The sequence below is a fragment of the Bactrocera tryoni genome, chromosome 3 (assembly GCF_016617805.1).
Source record: "Bactrocera tryoni isolate S06 chromosome 3, CSIRO_BtryS06_freeze2, whole genome shotgun sequence".
NCBI lineage: Eukaryota > Metazoa > Arthropoda > Insecta > Diptera > Tephritidae > Bactrocera > Bactrocera tryoni.
The window spans coordinates 44749870-44770217 of NC_052501.1; positions in this window are offsets into that span (position 1 = coordinate 44749870).

The window sequence follows — 20348 nt, forward strand, 5'->3', positions numbered from 1 at the left end:
CCGCAAAAAAACTTTTATACGGAAAACTTTTGTATTTTATCCTCACGAAATTTACCATGGATCATTTTCCAAGGCAGCTCTAGAATCTCGGAGCAATTAGCTGCCATTAAAACTGACCGATCGAAATCAACATTCTTAAAAGAGGAGCTTCTTGCTGTTAAGGATCCTTATGGTCCTTTGCGCATTGCCAACGGCAAATACCGCAGTCGATAGAAAGATGAGCTGTACCAGATATACGACGCCAATGACATAGCTCAGCGAATTAAGAGACAGCGGCTGCGCTGGCTAGGTCATGTCCTCCGGATGTATGAAAACACTCCAGCTCTGAGGGTACTTGGCGCAGTACCCGCGGGGGAAGCAACTGAAGAGGAAGACCTCCAACACTTGAAATTTTCAACTGGTGCCAAGCAGCGAAATGTAAGAAAGACTGGCGCTCAGTTGTAAACCGCGTAAATGGTGCCTACATTAGAAAAGGAAGGAAATACGTGAAAGCTGTTTGTATCAAACAAGTACTAGCAAAGCCTTTTCCATTGGATGAAAGCCTTTTACGTTTTCAGATTTTGTTATACTATACATATAGTTGTCTATGAAGGGCAGGTGTAGCCTCAAAACTTTAAGAGAGAGCATAGTATATTGTGAAAGTAGGTAGGGAGGTAGGTATGGATCGATGCCTTACGCTGCACCTAGGACTTTAGGAGGTCTATTGCGAAGCCAGCAGGACTAAAATCCTTAACCTCTATTATGTCCTCTCTGAACCATCCCGTGCATCTGATTTTTTTGTATACAAAGCCTTGTATTTGCATAAAAGTTGCTCTATAGTCTCCTATTCTTCTACCTTTTGATAGCTTCTACAATAATAATTGTATTTTGTTCCCATTCCGTTGGCATGTCTGACAATTAGACAGTGGCCATTTATGCCAAGTTCGACCGCTTGTCGAGCAAGTTATGGATTAACTCCATCGAGACTCAGCAATATTTATAACATGTTTGTCGCATAAATATCAGATGTAGCTAGACGCATTTAAATTCTCTCTTTTTCAAAGTCTAATTGTGGGGTGGAGTCACTTCTAGCTAGTTCGTCTTCTTCGCAATTAACACGGATATCACTGTTTCTTGGGACCCATTGCAAGTTTATCTTGAAATAAGTTGTTAGAACCACTAAGAGTTGAAAGCATTCTTTCAATATCTTCGTTGAAACCCTAAGAAAGTTTAATGATTTTAAGGACAGTTGGCTTTCTCTTTATATAAAAACAGGAAGCCAGGCTGTCTTTAATTGCTGTGATGTCCGCTGAGAAGACACTGCAGTGGTTTGGTAGTCGGAAGGCAATTTTGGTATCTAATTTTGCTACAAGATATTAACCCCACTACATTATCCATTCAGACTCATCCGTATTGATTGTATTTTAATAGTAGATGTAGGAATATTTTGCATCGGCACGGTCCGAAAAAGTCGAATGGGAAAGTATTAACAGTGAACTAAAGTCTGAGTCAGATTTGAAAAAGCTTGGTGATGAATCATATGAAATGAAATGCGAAACTAATCTTGGCTTTGCGGCAGTGCGTTGGCTCGATAATAAGCCAGTTCAGTTGACCGCCTATTTCCGAGACCGCCTAACCACATGGGAGGAGTTGATCTCGCCGACATGCTTATGGAGTTGTATAAAGTGGAACATTGCTCCAATAAGTGGTATGAATATGAAAATATTTCACTGGAGCCTAAGCATTCCTGGCTCCTGTATCGCAGACATCTCAAAATCTTTAATCCAAACGCCAAGCATGTATCACTTATAAAATTCCAGATCTACTAGTATATCACAACTGAGCTATTAAGAAATCCTTTTTCTCAGAATGGTGTTTTTCAAAGCAAAAGTTTTGAGGATATCACAATTAGTTTAAATTTGGATAGAACATTTTAACCGTCATTCTCTATCGCGCTATGGAAGTTTTTTATTGAAATCTTCCTTTTTTTCCTATAATAAATACTTTTATAAATAGATATAAAAAAATCATTTCGTATTAGTCATGAATGTATTCGTTTCTAATAAAACTGGACCGATTAGTTAATTTCAACACTAACAAAAATCGCGAAAACCAGTGAATTATTGGAGGGGTGATCCCTTAAGCGTTATGCCGAGTGCTATGCAAAATGTAGAAATCGACTAAACTCGCGCTTCACCTTCTTCCTCAGAGGCTTTTAGTTTGAAGCGCCGTCATGTTGTTGAAGAACCCCCCAACTCGAAGCGATATAATGAAAATGGTCATTAGATAGGGTTAAAATATGGGAGGTTTGAAAATAATACTTACTTTAAAAAGAAAAGTGATTACTGCGGTCTTTATTTCTTAGGACAATATTTTTTCTTAGGGCCTTGGAAATTAATTTTCGTCTTATTCTCAGTTTTTAACAATTTACTTTTTTTAATGCATTTTGAAATTTTTTTTGCATACATTTAAACAGTATACTATGTGTATGTGCTCATTTATGTCTCGAGTACTCGCATGTATCACTTATTTTCGCCTGTGGCTACCGACAACCCAAAATGCCTATTACACCGATATCAACACAGATACACACACACATTAAAGCTTAGAGAGCCGCATATAAATGAGGAAAGACAACTACATCCCATACAACCTTCATAATTTTTGTCCAACATAAATCCAGTTGTTGCTTTGCCAGCTCGTGGCGAATGGAAGCAAAAGGATTAAACTTTCCCAACAATGCTGTTAAAAACAATAAACAAAAGTTGTTATTATGAAAATTGCTCCGAAACAAAAAGCGTTAGCGCCAACGTCACTATCAAAATTGTTGGCAGCTGCTTAGTTGGCCGGGAGCCGCTGCAGGGAACAGTGGCAACAGTGGTAGCAGGCAGCAGCAGCCTTTTTGGTAAGCCACAAAATCATTGTACAGGAAGCACTTGAAGTTGCTCGTAATCGGTCGAGAGCAACAGCAATAAGGCTCGTAATGTGTATGTGGGCTACATAAAGCTTTCAGAAGTTCACAACAGCAAAAGCAGTTGGCAACAATTGGCTTTGCTGGCCGCTTTCAGTATTGCTTGTTTTCATTGTTTTTGTTGTTTGTACTTTGCTTTTTTGTGGTAATTGATATTATTTGGATTGCATTTGAAGGATTTATGTGGCAAATTAATTGTTGGCTTTGTTGTAACTTCAACAGGGTTTGAGTGTTTGCTCCCCGCGCTTCACCTTGGATCAACTTTCAAGGCACTAAGTTGTTTTTGTCGGCTTTGAGCAGAAGTTTTAAGAGTATTATTTACTACATGAGCTTATGTTGAGGATTATGTGGTGTAAAGGAAGTGCAGCCAATCCGTAAATATGGTCTGCGAGTGCCATATGTTGCACATACAATAATGTTGCAACAAAATTTAGAAACATATTTAAAACTGTCTTAAATTAATGAATTTAATTATACGATTTTTTTATTGAAGTCACAGATGGAAGATTATTTTATGATGCAATTTCTGAGAAATTAAACCATGCAAATCTGTAAATATTTAATTTTTTGTTTGATATTTGTTTTAAATTTTCCAAATCCGACCGTTCAAGCCGGTACTTAGAATATGTGGACCCCACTCTCTATAGTTGAATTTTGACCGAAAATATCGGTCAATGTTTGAGATATACAATTCAATATCAGAGAAAATCTTCTCCTGATAGCAGTATGCTTGTGTGCTACCTACAAATGGGTTGTATCAGGTCAATACTTCCTTGAGCCCTTATATACTTAATATAAAGATTTTCGAACTTCCGGGTGACTTTATACTGAATATATCGGCGAACAGGTAAGTTGTCTCAGTGACTTTGTGCCTAAAGTAGATGAAATTGGGCGAAAACTTAATCTAGCCTCTATATAACTAATATCAGATTTTTCTAACATCTAGCTGGCTTTACACCATTTAACTGGTGATTGTATACGTATGTGAGGTACCTTAATGCAAATGGGGTGAATACTACCCCAACTACCATTTTTTCTATTTTTCAAGAGTATAAAATGTTCGGTTACACCTGAACTTAGCCCTTCCTTATTTGTTTTTCTTTCTATTCGTTTTTTTTTTGCTTACAATTTCAATAATTTTTGAAAAGCAAGTGCCAGTGTTATTCACAATAGAATACGGTTGTCAGTTTTTAACAATGTTGCCAACAGAATTTAGTGTTCTGAGTTGTTCCAGAGGTATGGTTGCGACATATCTAGTTTTTCCAAAAAAACACGCAACCACTTGCTTGCTCATCTTGAAACACTTATACAGTCAACTGCTGTTCACTTTTGGGCTCATACGCGTAAATCCAACTGCTGGATTAATCCCGCTTAATGAAGTTAATCGAGTTTAACGCTATTTTTTCTAATTGCAGTTTTCTAACACCGATTTCCGTGATGCGAAGGTACCCTTTACTACCTCTGATAGTGATGTTGTACATAAAAATTGATTTAATTTTTATAGGTCCACAAGCCTAACTCGTCGACATCGCAAATACTATATTGATTTGACCTGGAACGTAATCAAAGTCGTTAAAACCATGTCTGACTAACGGGGTTTCTCTTCGTGTTAAAATTAGTTCCTCCTTCAGACAATCTGGGTTCTTAAAAGAACTTCATACCGGATCAATTGGATCATGGAGTCGCCAAATCAAATTTTCTTTGTTCATATACCGACGAGGGAGTTGTGGAAGGGAGGAAGCCGTTAGAGAAGAGGGGCAGTGAGCTTCTTTACGGATGGGTCAAAGCTCCAGCTTCAGACTTCCTGACTACTGCAGTGTCCTCCAAGTCGAGGTTGCCGCCATTAAGGTAGCAGTAGATTTACTGCTCCGGAGTGCAGAATTCATCAGAGAAGTGACCATTCACTCAGATAGCAGAGCGGCGATACCAGCCTTGAATTCATTAACAGTACGTTTAGGTTTGGTCGAGGAGTGTCTAACCTCACTATCAATAGCATTAAGGATCTTTGTTATAAGACTCGTGGGAAATTGTAAAGCTGATGTGCTGGCAAGGAAAGTCTCCATAGAATCGCTATCAGTAGAGCGGGAGCGGGTCGGTGCACTCGTATCCTCTTGTGTTCTACTACTAGATAGCTGAGCTTTGCGGAAGTTTGACCAGCGCTGGGCCACCTGCGGTTTATTCGCTGTCGCAAAAGTCTTTTGGCCCAAGATCGATTGTAAGAGACCTAGTGGTCTCTTTGCCCTCAGTAAGATTAGCCTCTCTCTAGTTGTGAGGGTTTTAACAGGCCATTTCCCTTTTGAGGTCCATGCTGTAAGGTTGGGAATCTTACCAGATGCCGTCTGCAGAAGCTGTTTGGAAGAAGATGGGGTGGAAACAACTCAACACCTTCTTCCTGACTGTCACGCCTTTGGGAGAACAAGACTTAAATACTTGAGCGAACTGGCGGGAGTGGAAATTAAACAAATTTGTATTGGCTACTCAGCGTTTTGCTAATCTATAAGATCGAACTCAGGAGTTCGCCTTTTCAAAGGACAAAGGACTACATAAGTGTAGCAGCCCCCATGCGATCTTTGATCAGCCATCTAACCTAAGCTAACCCAGTTTCTGCTTATATGGTCAGGGTGGATGGTGGATTTTTTCAATAGGATTTTCCCGAACTATTTCGCCTATAAGATGAAATGCTGAAATTGTAAAAAAACTTTATTTCAGCTAAGAAGTTATTGCGCCAATCAAGAAGAAGATTTATGGTATTCCTTCAATTTAATTTTATAATTTTTATTGGTAATTAAAGTGTTATCCTCATATGTGACACCCGGCACATGAGCTTATGGATCGCCAGAAATATATATTTGGCCACACTCACACATATGCACATATATATTCTTAATAATTAATTTGACCATTTGTTGTTGTTGTAAGCTAGTGATTTTGCCTCAATTTCCTGCGTTGTAAAGTCATAGTTTTATGTCTCGAAGGATTTGTGTCCAATTTAAAATTTTATAGCCATCAAACGGCGGTAAGTTGGTAATTCACAAACACTGATTGCCAAACTCTCGTAGAAGCAATAAATATTTTTGTCGGTGGCTTTAGTTGCGTCCGAAATGTGGTTTATGATGCAGAGCATGCTGAGTTGTGAACAACTTCATTGTGTGTCATAAATTTTCAGCAACTTCACACACATGAAGTGAGGCACATAAACTTTAGCTACAACACACATGCATACTTACAGATCGTTATTTTGCAGCAACAAGTTGCATGAGCACGCAATAGATACGTGTTTTTCTTGTTGCTGGTCCCTTATGTGGTGGAGCCATTAAATATGTGGCCACACCTGCGTGGCGGGCGTGTAAAAATGCGCGAAAACAATGAAGATTTGCCGGCCGCAGCGCAAATGATAATATTTTATGCTCTAAAATTCGCAGCACTCGAAAGGCACAGCCCACGTAATTTTTAATTAAAACCTGGCGATATGGTCACTTGGCTTTCACAAAGTTGCCCAGCTGCGCCGCCAAGTGGTTGCACGAAACACAATTAACTGCACTTCATTTAAGCTAACTCCTAATCAAATTGCGAATCTCAAGTGATTTTCAATAATTCATAGTGCTTCTGCTCGGCTTCGGCGCATCCTCACATGAGCTTCTCCACTTACTCGCAATCGCGTTCTCATGCCTAGTCATATTAGTTGCAACCGCTAGAGCTTATAAACTGATGATCAGCAGGCAAGCACTGATCGTTATGTGCAATGTTGCATGCTGTATGTTGCATACTCATGAAATTACGGCAACTATCAAAACTAACAGCGCTACACTCGTGGAGTTAAAGTATTTCCATTTTTTGTACCTGCGCGACATGCGAGTCACAATGAGAATTACAGTCTTGGTTATCCTCTGCGAGAGTTGTTAACAATCGTCGACTATATTGATAGCATACGAATATTTCAAATCACATATGTCAACTTTCTGGGATTTAAGCAAAAGTTTCCTTTCATATGAAGTATGCGCCATGATTTTTCCCATCTTGGTGGGATCCACAAGTTACAAGCTGAATCTAAATAGTTTAAGAAGCTTTTACTTGGTGTAAACATATGTGGAGATTTACCATTGCTTGCAGAAGAGCAACTTGCCGTGTACAAATCCCTGGGTGTTAGTACAAATTTGGATTATATTTTCAGTACCGGTTCTCACAATAAGATTACTTTCAAACACAACGGCATACAAAGTAAAACATACTATATAAGAAAAAAGCTCTCTTTTCAATTTTGATTTGATTTGAATCTATACTTGTAGATTCATCTGATGTTGACCGTGTAGTTGGCTTTCGCAAATATTCCATTTTTGTTCTCGGAACAGGATATATTAAGCTTTTCACGAAGTTGATTACATCCAATAGGAAACGACGGAGACCCTGTAAAGAACATATGAAATACATATGTATCTACAAATGATAAGAGTGACGAGCTGAGTCGATTTAATCTTGTCCGTCTATCCATCTGTATTATCTACACTTGGCGAATGTGAAGAAGCGACTGCAGGCAACCGCAAGCAAAATACGACGCATTTTGAGGAGACATGCTGTTCGTGTTGCTGTGTATGTTGGGAAGCAGCCACGATAGTCTTTCGGTCCTAAAAGCTCCTCTCAATTCAGCGTTTTATGATGCTTGCCTGTTTGCCTGTATGCCGCATCGATGCTATGCAGGTTCTGTTTGGTGCACGCCCTCATGACCTGAATGTCATACAGTGTGATGTTGCATTCAGTTTACGAAAAGGCTTGAGTGAGTACATTCGGGACGTTGGGTTTGTTGGGCTGGGCCGGGTTGTTTTTGTAGGAGGGGGGTAGAGGACTGGGTACATATTAATGCAGAATGCCCGATGTACTTGAACATTAGGGATCTGGGGGTATTGGTATGGGGATTAGCTGGACTGAAGGATGTTTATATGTTAGCGGTGTGAACTCCACCAGTCGAAATGCCGAACAATTAGAGTCTTTTACGCGTGAGTAGTTTAAGCGGCGAAGGCGTTAGCAGGGAATTAGGGTTAACTTTTGTATGAGTGGTATGCATATGTGCCGTGTGTTTGGGGACCAACCCCTGGTCACCAGTCCAGAGCTGTATGGGAGCTCAACTGGTAGTACCGGAGACTTAATTCTGGCACCACGGGGAACAGGAGCCCTTGGAGTTTGCTCCAACCTGCTTATGCGGGCTGGCCCCTCGAGGAGTGTCGCGGTGGTTGCGGTTAGAACCCAAAAGCGGAAAGAACTCTGTCAATTGAATGCGTTGTGTCATTGCAACCGAGTGCCAGAGCCAAAGTACAGTAGAGGTTTTTGGTTAGTATGTCCATTTCACACGGCCAATTCGTACTGAAAATACCTGACATTTTGCACTGATAAACGCTTTCATTTGATCCGCTGTGCTTTTCAGCGGTACTACATGAATCCCAGTTGGATAGAGTTGAGTTAGAACTTCTGCAAACTTTGAAAGATGGACCTTGCTAAGTACGAAGAGTTCCTTAGACATCTCACGCTTTACCCTGTGTCAGAAGAACTTTACGACTGCACAGCTGCAAGTAGTTGACCAACATGTTTTGAATAAGTCTGAAGACCAGAAGTCTCATAGTGAACCAGAAGAAGCCAATGAAGCTCCTACTCATTCCCATTCCGCCGTTATTGAGACTGAAATACTTACCTATCTAAGCAATACGGCTAATGCCAAGCACTCCAACCCATCAAATCATACAATAACTCGATACTAGAAATAAAGAGTTTAGACAACCCTTCAACAGTCTTGAGCGCACAGTCAGCGAACTCAAGGCCAATATCGCTGCCCTACTATTGGATTACATAGATCGCTTGGAAGTCACTGCAGTTGTCAGGGAGCCTACAACTGCGCTGATGGAAAGCTCCCGGCAATGTAATCCTCCACCAACACTCCACAAAAACTTTGATCTTTTCACTCCTCTCCTCCAGTGAGTCCTTCCTTCCCATACCTCCGGAGCAGGTATGTGTGCAGAGAAACGCATCCATAGTGTTCAGGCTCGCAGTAAGCATATACCTGCCATATAAACTGACCAATAAAATTGTATTGAAACTTTTTGTGAAGGGTATTATAGCTTCGATGCAATTGAAGTTAAAGTTTTTGGTTTTGTTTTTCAGAATACTTTCTAAGGCGTTAAAAACAAAACAACGCTTTGCCCTTTCAATTTGAAACATGAACAAGAGAGCCATTTAATGCATTTTAAATTATTTTTATTATGTTAAAAACCGTTCAGCTTTTTATTAAGACGTTCGTCAATAAACTGGAGACTGACTTCATTTCAGATATTTTTACAAAGTAAAATCTGTTTCAGTTTTATATTGTGTAATTGAATTCCTTCAAAATAAAACATTGAAAAGTGGGTTTGTCATCGCCTCACTCGGTTTTAACAGACCAACTGATACCTTCCAAAAAAACTTCAACAAAACTCAAAATAAATACTTTCCACAAGATCGTCGATATCGGTTGGGCCGCAATAAATCTTCCTTACTTTCTTCTCTTCACATTTTATTTTTACCCTGCCACGAGAATGTACTTATTACCATCGCAGTGCGCACTATATTACATAGACTTGTTACGCGCATGCGCACACATCTGTGGCACAACGCCGCGAATGCTGCAACTAAATTTATGGGAAAAGTGCGATGTGTAAGAAATTAGAACTGCGGCAACAATTCTGCTAAAGTGGAAGGGAACCAAGATCATACACACACATAACCATAAGTATGTATGGTATACCTTAAGCATGGTGCCTGCTTAGTGCCAACAATAGTGTGCATGTTGCAAGGTGAAGTTTATTGCACCCATTCCTTTGTTCCACCAGCCTCTCACATTTGGCTATGAAATTTGTAGCTTGTTGTCGTGTTGTTGTTAACGTCGCTTGTTTGCCATCACTTTTGCTGATTACAAGATAAGCGCGCATCGGTTTGTCGTTGCACCATATCATCTTACAAACGCGCGTACATATGTATATGTAGCTATGTATAGAATACTAGAACTAAGCGGTGCACACTGCACTTAAAGCTGGTGCAGTAAGTTTGAGAAAGCATTCAATAAATTTTGTAGAAATGTTGCTGAAAACATAAGATTTGAATAATGGTACAGGAGCACACTAACTGGAAGCTTTTTTTCACACACATATTTTAAAAGACCTTCGCATGTAGGTTGGAAATTTACTGTTAATATTGGCTATAAATGAGCTAAATAAGCACTGGAGATGCCTCTGGACAGTTGGCCCATGCTTTCACTTTTCATAAATAATCTGGTTCAAAAAAACTTGTTAAGTTGGTGTAATATTTTCGCTACTAAATTCAGCTTGTCAGTAAATAAAGTAATTACCTCAATTGAAAAGAAAAATTTGATAGGATCCACATCATAATATTGAGTCTGAATCGTCTTTCCATATATCTATGTATATGTAATTCTAAGCTACAGTACGTTACCACTGTTCTCTCATGAATTTATCAACTAATCGATTGACGAAGAGAGACTTTACTACTACTACTTACTACTTACTCACTGTTGACAGTCATAACATAGTCAGAACCGGTATCAACACCACTACTGTCAGCTTGGAAGTCCAAGGCAGAATAACTCTTGCCAACAGGCGCTATTTCGGACTGAGTAAGCAAGTGAGAAGTAAAGTCCTCTCTCGACGATCAAACACCAAACTCAATAAGTCATTCATATTTCCCGTGATGCAAAGGTATGAACGATGACAACATCTAATGCGACAGCGTTACGAGTTTTTTGAGGGAAAATTCTGCGGAAGATTTATGGTCCTTTGGGTATTGGCAACGTCGAATACCGCAGTCGATGGAACGATGAGCTGTACGAGATTTAAGACGACATTGACATAGTTTAGCGTATAAAGAGATGGCTACGCTGGCTAGGTCATGCCGTCCGAATGGATTCGATGCAGTATCTTCAGGGGGAAGCAGAGAAAGGTCTCTACTCCATGGGAGAGACCAGATGGAGAATGACCTGGTTACACTTAGAATCTCCAATGGGGCCAAAACGCGGGAATTAAGAACGAATGGTTCTCGGGTATAAGCGTAAGCGGTTATTATACCAATAAAAAAGAAAAAATATAAATATTTGGTATTCAGAAAGCTACGCAGATGTGAAACTTTTAGTTAATTTTAAGTAATTCTCCATGATGACACAAGATGATGGATATTATGAGTCCGGACATCCCTTCAACAGTCTTGAGCAAATATATATAGCAAGCGAGCCCTCGCGTAATATCGCTGACCTACTATCGAAGAGGGTAGTCACAACACTGAAGGAGGCTGTGCTCCAAAGCAGTTGATCCACTGCTACTAGGCAGCCTAACACGAGAGCTGATGGATGGTTCACGACACTGTATTCCTCCACCAACTCTCCCTGCAAGTATTGAGCTAGTCGTAAACAGCTTACCGCCCACTCCTACAGTCCTACCCTCCAATTCCTCCATCGTAAATAAGAGATCATCGAAGCGCCAACCAGGGCTAGATTCGGTGACCTTACAGGTATTTCGGAAAGTAATCAAAGTATGCGAGAAATTCAGAATGAAGAAGCTTGTAGTCGGCTTTGTACCCAGATGCTCGGTACTTAAGTACGTAGGTTGCTATATATATTTCTGGCCTAATAATGTAAATAGGCATATTTATCAACGAAAATGTTTTTTTTTTGTTTTTTTATTTTTTTTTGTCGATTGCTGTTTTGTTTCGGGCTCATACGCATAAATCCATGATTCGTAACCTGTGACGATCTTATAAACGTCGTTTGAAGCACCGCGATCGTATTTTTTCAGCATTTCTTTACACCAATCCACACGAGCCTTTTTTTGAGCGATTGTCAAATTGTGCGGGATCCAACGAGAACAATCCTTTTTTGCGGCCAGGTGTTCATGCAATATCGAATGTATGCTGATGGGAGAAATGCATAGGCATGCCTCTATCTGAAGGTATGTTACATGACGGTCTTGCATTATCAGTTCACGTACGGCATCGATGTTTTCTGGCACAACGGATGTTTTTGGACGACCTTCACGGTCTTTGAGCGAGCGTCGGCCACGATTGAATTCGTTGTACCATTTTTTCACAGTGCTATAGGATGGTGCTTCATAGCCATACAAAGATTTTAGTTCATCGATGCACTCTTGTCGTGATAATCCACGTCGAAAGTTGTGAAAAATGATCGCACGAAAATTCCATTTTTTGGCCGAGATGAATTTTTTAATTCCCTGTAAATAAAATAATTCACGATTAAATGACAAAACGTTCTAAGTGATGTTATGCTAAAAAATGTCAAACTTTCCAATGGAAATGTCAGATTGCACCTGGAATCACTTTGTGTTGCCCTAGGCCAGAATATATATAGCAGCCCTAGTACCAGTAAGCCGGAAAACGCGTTTCTCCCATTGATGGCAGTTGCGTTTCCGCCATTTTGTGCTTCCTAGTGAATAAAACCAGTTCGGCTTTGCTAAGATCAGTGGAGAGGACATTTTCAGCTGCCCCGTCGATGCTAAGGTGTCCCTGACTAAGCTCATACACGGTTTTTACAAATGTTCTCTCAACCATAAGAGCTATTTACTCCGCGTAGTCGCTAGCCGGCAGCCGATTTCTTCTAGCTTTTCCGAATGATCATTGACAACCATCATCAAGAGAAGTGGTGAGAAAACTCCCTTATATGCGATGTCCTTATTCACCACGGTTCTATTACAGAAAAAATTGAAGTAATAAATATTATTATAAAATAATATATGAAAATTAAAAAAAAAATTTAATAAAGAAAAAATATTTGGGTTGTATTAATTGCTATTTTCCATGACAATAATATCCAAAAATCGTATATAAATAAGCGTTACTTTGAACCTTATCGGAAATTTTAAAACAAGCCCATAATGCATCTCGCCTTGTCTGCATATCCGAGTACTTTTATGTGTTCACAAGCAAGGTGTTAACAACGGTAATTATACTAGGTGATAAATATCAATAAAAGAAAACAAGAAAGACCTGACAAGAACCACCGCTTATGTACTCGTAACTATGTACATATGTCGGCTATTCTAACCGGCTTTTCTGAGAACGCGCGTAAGACTGTTCTTTATAAGGATTTTCTAAAGAATAGGTATTTTAATTGAACACAACAAGTACAATATAAATGGACAATATAAGTATGTATTATGACTATACATACGTTTCTTTACTAAGGCAGTGGGAGGTATCGTCCTCGTGAAATAAAGTTGTAGAGTTGGAGAAACGATGTATTCATAAGACAAAATTTTGAAATGTAAAATATCATATTATTCTTTCTACTTCATTTTACGTTTCTTCTTAAGTATTTTAGAATAATATTGAATTTACTTTAATTTACTGACAATTTACTTAAATTTCTGATTGAGTGTATTACTTGTATATGATATTGCCAGTAGGGATATAAGAAATACCAGTATGTTGTCAAATATATATTCAATTTCAGCGATTACAAAAATTATGAAGCTTTAACTGGATAATTGAAAAATATTCTCTCGCATATTTATGATCTCATTGGAGCTGCATAATGAAAGTCGTGTTCGAAACCGAAAAAACTTTGATTTCTTTCACGAACTAATCTAGGTCATATTGCCTGTCGCTGGAACGGACACAAATGGATCCGAATCATCATGTATCTGATAGTATAAGTTTGAGAAGGAAAATTTTTTTCGGCATGAAAGAGGACAAGTTAATAATGAACCACCCAGAAAGCATTTATCTACACTTTATATGTTGTGAACTGATATAAAAGCTTAATACGTCAATTAGAGTCAGTTTGGCCATTTAAATGAAGATTTTAATAGCTGTAGGGGGAATATTGATTTCTGTTGGCTATCCAAAACTTGATTAACTTGAGAACTTCGGATCAGAGGCAGCTTGCTGGCGTACGAATTTTCCTCTACCATTTGTCATAGAGATCGTTTTAAACACCAAACCAAAATATTTTTTACTTTATTGCTGGTTGGAAAGAAAGAAAAGGAGCAATAATTTTTATATTGATGAACAACCTTTCCCTTAAAATAGCACAAGAAATCACGGGAGTTCACATATCAGGGTATTGGGGGGCTTGAATAGTTGCAGTCCGAAGTTGCCAATTTTTGGTGATCAAATGGCTCATCTTAAAGGCAAAAACTTTTATTCCGAAATATTCATTTGTGTTTGATTTATATGCTGGAAAGTAAAAGAATCAGATAGAATTTTAAAAAATCTTATATGGAAATTTCCACACTGTAATATAAAAATCAAGGTAATGTTATGTACCAAATTTGGTTGAAATTGGTCGAGGAGTTCCCAAGATATGGGTTTTCATCCAAGTATGGATAGTGCCACGCCCATTGTCTGATATTGGTACTCATGAAACTTTCTCATATCATCTTCCATACAAAATTTAGTTCCTCTGACACTTTATATTGAGTTATCGCGCTTTAAGTAGTTTTCGATATATTCGTTATAAGGTTTGGGTGGTGGTTATAATTCGACTTCAACCATTTTCACACTTTCAAAGGGATGCCACAAAAAAATTTATGTTTTTGACAAGTTTGGTTGGTTTAACTAAAGTGTTTTAGGAGATATAGAATTAAACCTTTAAACGCGGGGTTACACTTACACCCACTTTTTTTTAATTTTTTAATCCCAGTCGCCCGGGTTTCAACTCGTTTTGTCATCCTGATCGTTTATATGTATATATATAACTCTAGTTTTAGATGAAACAAACAAAAATTTAGTAAAGATAACTAAAATAGACTGTAGCAACTTGTTGCAAGAATATACAAATATTTAATAATTAGCAAATATATTTATATATAGCCAATGCATAATTAAGCGAATGAACAAATTTCATTTATTGTAAGAAATAATCACACTTATAAACTTCCATTGAAATACGAAATTCTCCGAACTTTAGATTTCATTTACTAAAAGTCATCCCTCTCATTGCTGTTTGCCAGCTTTCCTGTGAAGCCATTTGAGTCCATTTAGTCGGGCAATTAAAATCCCAATTCACAATGCTGCTCGATAAGCAACTATGCACGCAATGTGCACAGCGACTCAGAGCTGCTCCCGGTCACTCACACTTCGGCAAACGTAGTCGAATGCAGTTGAATATATAGTATACACATACTCTATATTATATATGTATCATTCGTAGTTCCTGCAACTTGTTGTTGCAAGCAAGTCACCACCATACTGTAAGAGCCGTATTTCTTAAGTCTTCCGTTCAACCAGTTTCCAAACGGTTTCTACGCTATAAAAATGCTCCCGACTTTGTTACCTCGCCACCAGTGGCTCCGGCTTGATGATGGTGAATGCTTCATTATCTGCGCAGAAATGCGAAAAATTTGCACTGCTCTGAGCTTTTGATATTTTATTTCTCTTGCCATTTGTGAGAATTGTGAAAGAATGAGTGTCTAATTGTTGTACCTACATTCATACATATACATACATATGTATATGATGGCGAAATATTTCGTCGGTTCAGTTAATGAGTTGTTGCATGTGCGGCTGCAACCGTTCGGTAAATATTTAAGGAAGTTCCATATATGCAAACTTAATTGGTATATAAGATAGCCTTTTGAAATGTTTACGTTCTTCAAAAATAGTTACTCTATCAATAGTTTTATTGCTCATTTCAAATAAAAGTTAGGTTATGTTAGTTTAGTTAATCCTTTGGTTGCGTGGCGATCAGTTAAACTCGCTTTGAATATAATAGCGAATAAATCTAGAACTTGGGATCACAATAATAAAATGTCTTCCAGAATTCTAAAAGGAATCTTCTTCAAATACTTCTATTTACTGCAAAATTTTTTTTGTAAGCAGGTGAAGTGCTCCCACGCTTATCTGGTTTACATAACCGTAATGAGCTCGGTTTTAAATCCGGTAAGGGATTGGTAACATGACAGTTTTCTTCAAAATTATTTTTTTGGATGTTTTCTGCAGCTACAATAACAACTCCATTGTCTTTTTCACTGACGGTTCTATGAAGTTTCTCAAAAAAGACGAGAGTAGTTAGTCCCCAATTCCTAATACGAGTATTATCCTGTTTTAGTCTCAACTATAAGAAAGCTACAAAGCATGTATCAAGTTTGGAGGTTAAGAAAGGAACTTAAGATGAGACAAAAGCCCTTATGGAAAAAAGAAAAAATTACTACATCTCAGTATACGATCATTTTCTCTTCACCACTCTGCATTCGACATTAATATTTTCTACTGTCTTCGGCCTGTTACCTATGTTACCCAAACGCCAAGGGTCAGTAAGTTTATCATATCATCGAGAACAATTTAATAAGTTGTAGAGAAAGTAACAATTATGCGGGCGAGAATACGGTTATAATTGTAGAGAATTGTTGGAGAAAAAAATCTGCATACCACTGTTGCTGACCACCGCGCCCCCTGAGAACTGCGGGCCATCCGGGAATTGTCTGCGATCTCAACTCCCTCTTCCCTTCACTGATTATTAAAGGTGTTCTGTAGAGTTGTCTTTTTCTCAACGTAAAACTTTGTTAATTTTGACTGACAAACATATAGTATAATATATATACTATATATATAGAAAACTGAAAATACGTTCACGCAAGTGAGGAAAGTTCTCTAAGCTCCATTCACTTGGGAGTAGCCAGTAACGACTCTTTTAAATATAGCTCAAGCAGCTCACGGCTTCCGGTCTTAGATCAAGTATCCTCTGGTTAGCCATCCGTTTGAAGGCCATTTAAAGTGAGATGGCGAAACCTCCTTCCCCAGGGTTGTGTACTGGTAAAAAAAACGCCTTCAAGGAAAAGAACAAAACAGCCTCGGATAAGAAACCCATCTTGATGACCACCACTGCAAACTTATTAAGGATTATGATATCCAATTCAGAATAACTTTTGCCAACAAGTGCTATTTCGGAGTAGGCAATTGAAAAGTAGAGACCTCTCTCGACGAACAAATACTAAATTCTAAAGACACTCATCATCTCCGTCCTGCTATATGGTGCAGAAGTATGGACAATGGCTTCTGCACGATATAGCAGGTTTGTAATGTGTCGGCGTTACGAGTTTTCGAGGTAAAGCTTCTGCGGAAAATTGATGGTCCTTTGCGCATTGGCAACGGTGAATATCGCAGTCGATGGAACTATGAGCTGTACGAGTTATACGACGATATTGACATAGTTCAACGAATTAACAGGCAGCGGTCGTCCGAATACATAAAAACACTCCAGCTCTGATGTATTCGACACAGAATCCGCAGAGGGAAGCAGAGGAAGATCTCCACTCGGTTGGAAAGACCAGATAAAGAAGGACCTGGTAAAACTTAGAATCTCCAATTGGTGCCAAACAGCGAAAAGGAAGAACGACTTGCGCGCTGTTGTAAACTTGGCTATAAACCGGTATCTACGTCAATAAAGGAAAAGATAATTTCATAAAATTTAAAGCATTACTGACTCCCTCTATGATATGGAAGGGAACACTCGCTTTAAAAGTTACCAAGTTTAATCCATTTCTTATCTAAAAGTAACAAAAAAATGTAACTTTATATTATTTGTCCCAAAGAAATCAAGATTTGGAAAAGTAATTGTAAGTAGTATGAAAAGCGAAACACTAGTCAAGGCGTCATTTGTCACACATGTTGCCGCCCCATAGACCCACGCACCCATTGTTGTCCATGTTTGTCAGCAAATGTGATTGACAAAACCTGAAAGAAAAGAAATACGAGCAACAAATTCGATGACAAATCAATTTCTACAACTGTGGCTGCCCGTCCATTTCACATACGACCAACACTTTTGTATAGTATAAAAAGCAAACCAATAACGGAAAATACACATATATTCGTATAAACATATTCCACATATGAGGCTTCTATCAGAAAGGTCGGTAGGAAAAATTTAGAAACTTAGATGGTGGTTTCATATGATTCGTATTCCAAAAAGAGATTAGCATGAAATGTGGTAGACCAATTCCGGAACAATTCGACAATTTAAGAAAGGTTCATATACCTTACATTATCTTAATTTACATTTGATATTCGTTTCAGAAGGTCCTTTTGACTCATGGAAGTGAGGTTGTCAAAAACTTCCAAAAACCAGAGCAGATCTTCTGGTTTTAAGAACTCGAACTTTGAACACCATTTTTCGTTATATTTGAATTCACTTTTGGTACATGGAACTACCTGAAAATGCCAATATTCATATTATGTTCGATATTCGGAATATCGAGCTCTAGCTCTTTCTTTTACAGGTGAAATCTTTCTATAGCGTCTCATATTGAAGACCAAAGCCAATACCACAAATCGCAAGCATAAGAGGCCTTCATTGATATTCCCTTTATAATTTTTTGGGCATTCAACCGAATCTTGTTTTATAGAACTAGTCTAACAAGTTAATCACTACCAGAATGCTGGACTTGTTGCGAACTAGAATATATATTGGAACTATTCAGGTTGTTTTGGAAAATGGTAAGCCCTGTATTGAATGTTCTGCAAAGTTTTGAAACGTGGAACCTGGATTCTCAAATTAGAATATAACTGGTTCCTGAGAAATATGGTGGTCGGAACGTTTCTAAGAATTACTGGGAATATGTTGTCAAATTTTTGGTATTGAGAAGCAAACGCCTTTATGTTAACTTTTTCGCACAGGGTCATTGTGAACTACCCTAACCATATTTTACTAGCAGAAAATAACTTTTACTACATGTTTTTCTATTGTACGATTTTGCAGAACGTGTAGCACTTTTCTGAATGTTCCATTTTCTTTGGAGTTTTTCAATTTTTCCATCATTCAATGGGCAGCTAGTCATTCTGTCAGTCAGTCAGTCAGCTAGCAACTCGACAGCCACCCAAAGTGGCAACAATTGAAAAGCGTGAAGTGATGTTTGGGGCACTAAGTGTGACGGCACTCTGTTGTGGAGGGGTGTTTGGGCAAGCCATATACCAGAAAACACACATCCCCCTCACAAGAGCTCCTTTGTGCCTTTCGTAGAATTGTTTAGAAGCGTATTGTTGTATGGCTGCCAGTATAAAGCTTAGCCAGCAAGGAAGCGCAGCTGTTGGTCGGCAATCATTGTTCTGCTAGAAATCCCTTCTTTATTGCCGTGCATTGCTAGCGTGCAGTAAAAGTTGTTGTAAAAGTGCTCGTAAACTTTGAGTGACACATGCCAAGTGTTGACACACACCAACAACAACAACGGCGAGCAGCAACAACGTATATCCAGAGCGATGGACGACGGACAAATGCATTTAACTACAGCCAACATAGTCACTCGTTCGCCCGCTTGGCTGCTCGGTCGGGCTGCCGGTTGTCGGTTGAACGTTTTCGTGCGTCAAAACGAATGCGAGTTATGGCGAAATGAAAGAAGTTGATGCTGGTTGATGGCATAGAAATGACGGCCAAGTGGCAGGGTATGCGCCAAAGGATACCTGTTAAGGAGCCTTACTGCGAGCCATTGCGCATAAATTATTTCGGTAATAGTGCGCAAGTGTTTTGCACTTAAAATGTTTATGCATAATATATTCATGCGTTGCAGGAGTGGCAAGGATTTGCGAATAATATTGATGTGAACGGAATTGTTGCCAATGGAATGAGAGTTATTCGATTTATTTAAGTTTATTTAAGGGAATTTAACTTGAGTGAATACATACACTCGGTGATATCAAAAATCAAGTTAAGTTACAGTTAATCATATTTGATTTGAAAACTACAGGATACGTATACCCTTTTGAATATGACAGCGATCATTGGGATCTAATTTTTTCTGCTCATACGAGTAATCCGATATTGCCCTTGATATATATGTATGTCTGATAAACATAGTATAAACACAGGTCTCATCTCGTCAAGAATGCACTGACTGTTTATTTTGACGTGAAACGTCTTTAAAATCGCGCCGAAACATACGGGTACCAGGTTTAAAAAGTGGACCGTAACGAAAAGGTCTGGAATACCTATACTTATGGACATAACGAATGAACAGACGATCGATATATCTATTGGATCTGCCACGGAACTGAGAGATGTCAATATCAGTAGAGGTGAAGCAATGCAAAATCATTGGGGTTCAGCGGACAATCGCTTCAAAACGGTATTTGAAGCCAATCCGATTGGTTTGTCTTGCAGCGTTTGTGATTGACTTTGGTTCGAAAGAGACTTAAAGAAAGTGAAACATCGCAACATTTCTTTCCTTCAAACAAAATTACCCAATGAAATCGCTTATGTAGCAAATCGATAGATGCCAATAAAATCCCAACGCTGTCGCGCTCAAACGGTTTTCGTTATCCTCCAAAGCCGAGCGGACTGCCGTTGCTTGACCCGATCAGCATTCGATTGATTTCACCGCGGTTACCATTTATGCAAATTCGTCGATTACGCTACGAAGGTAAC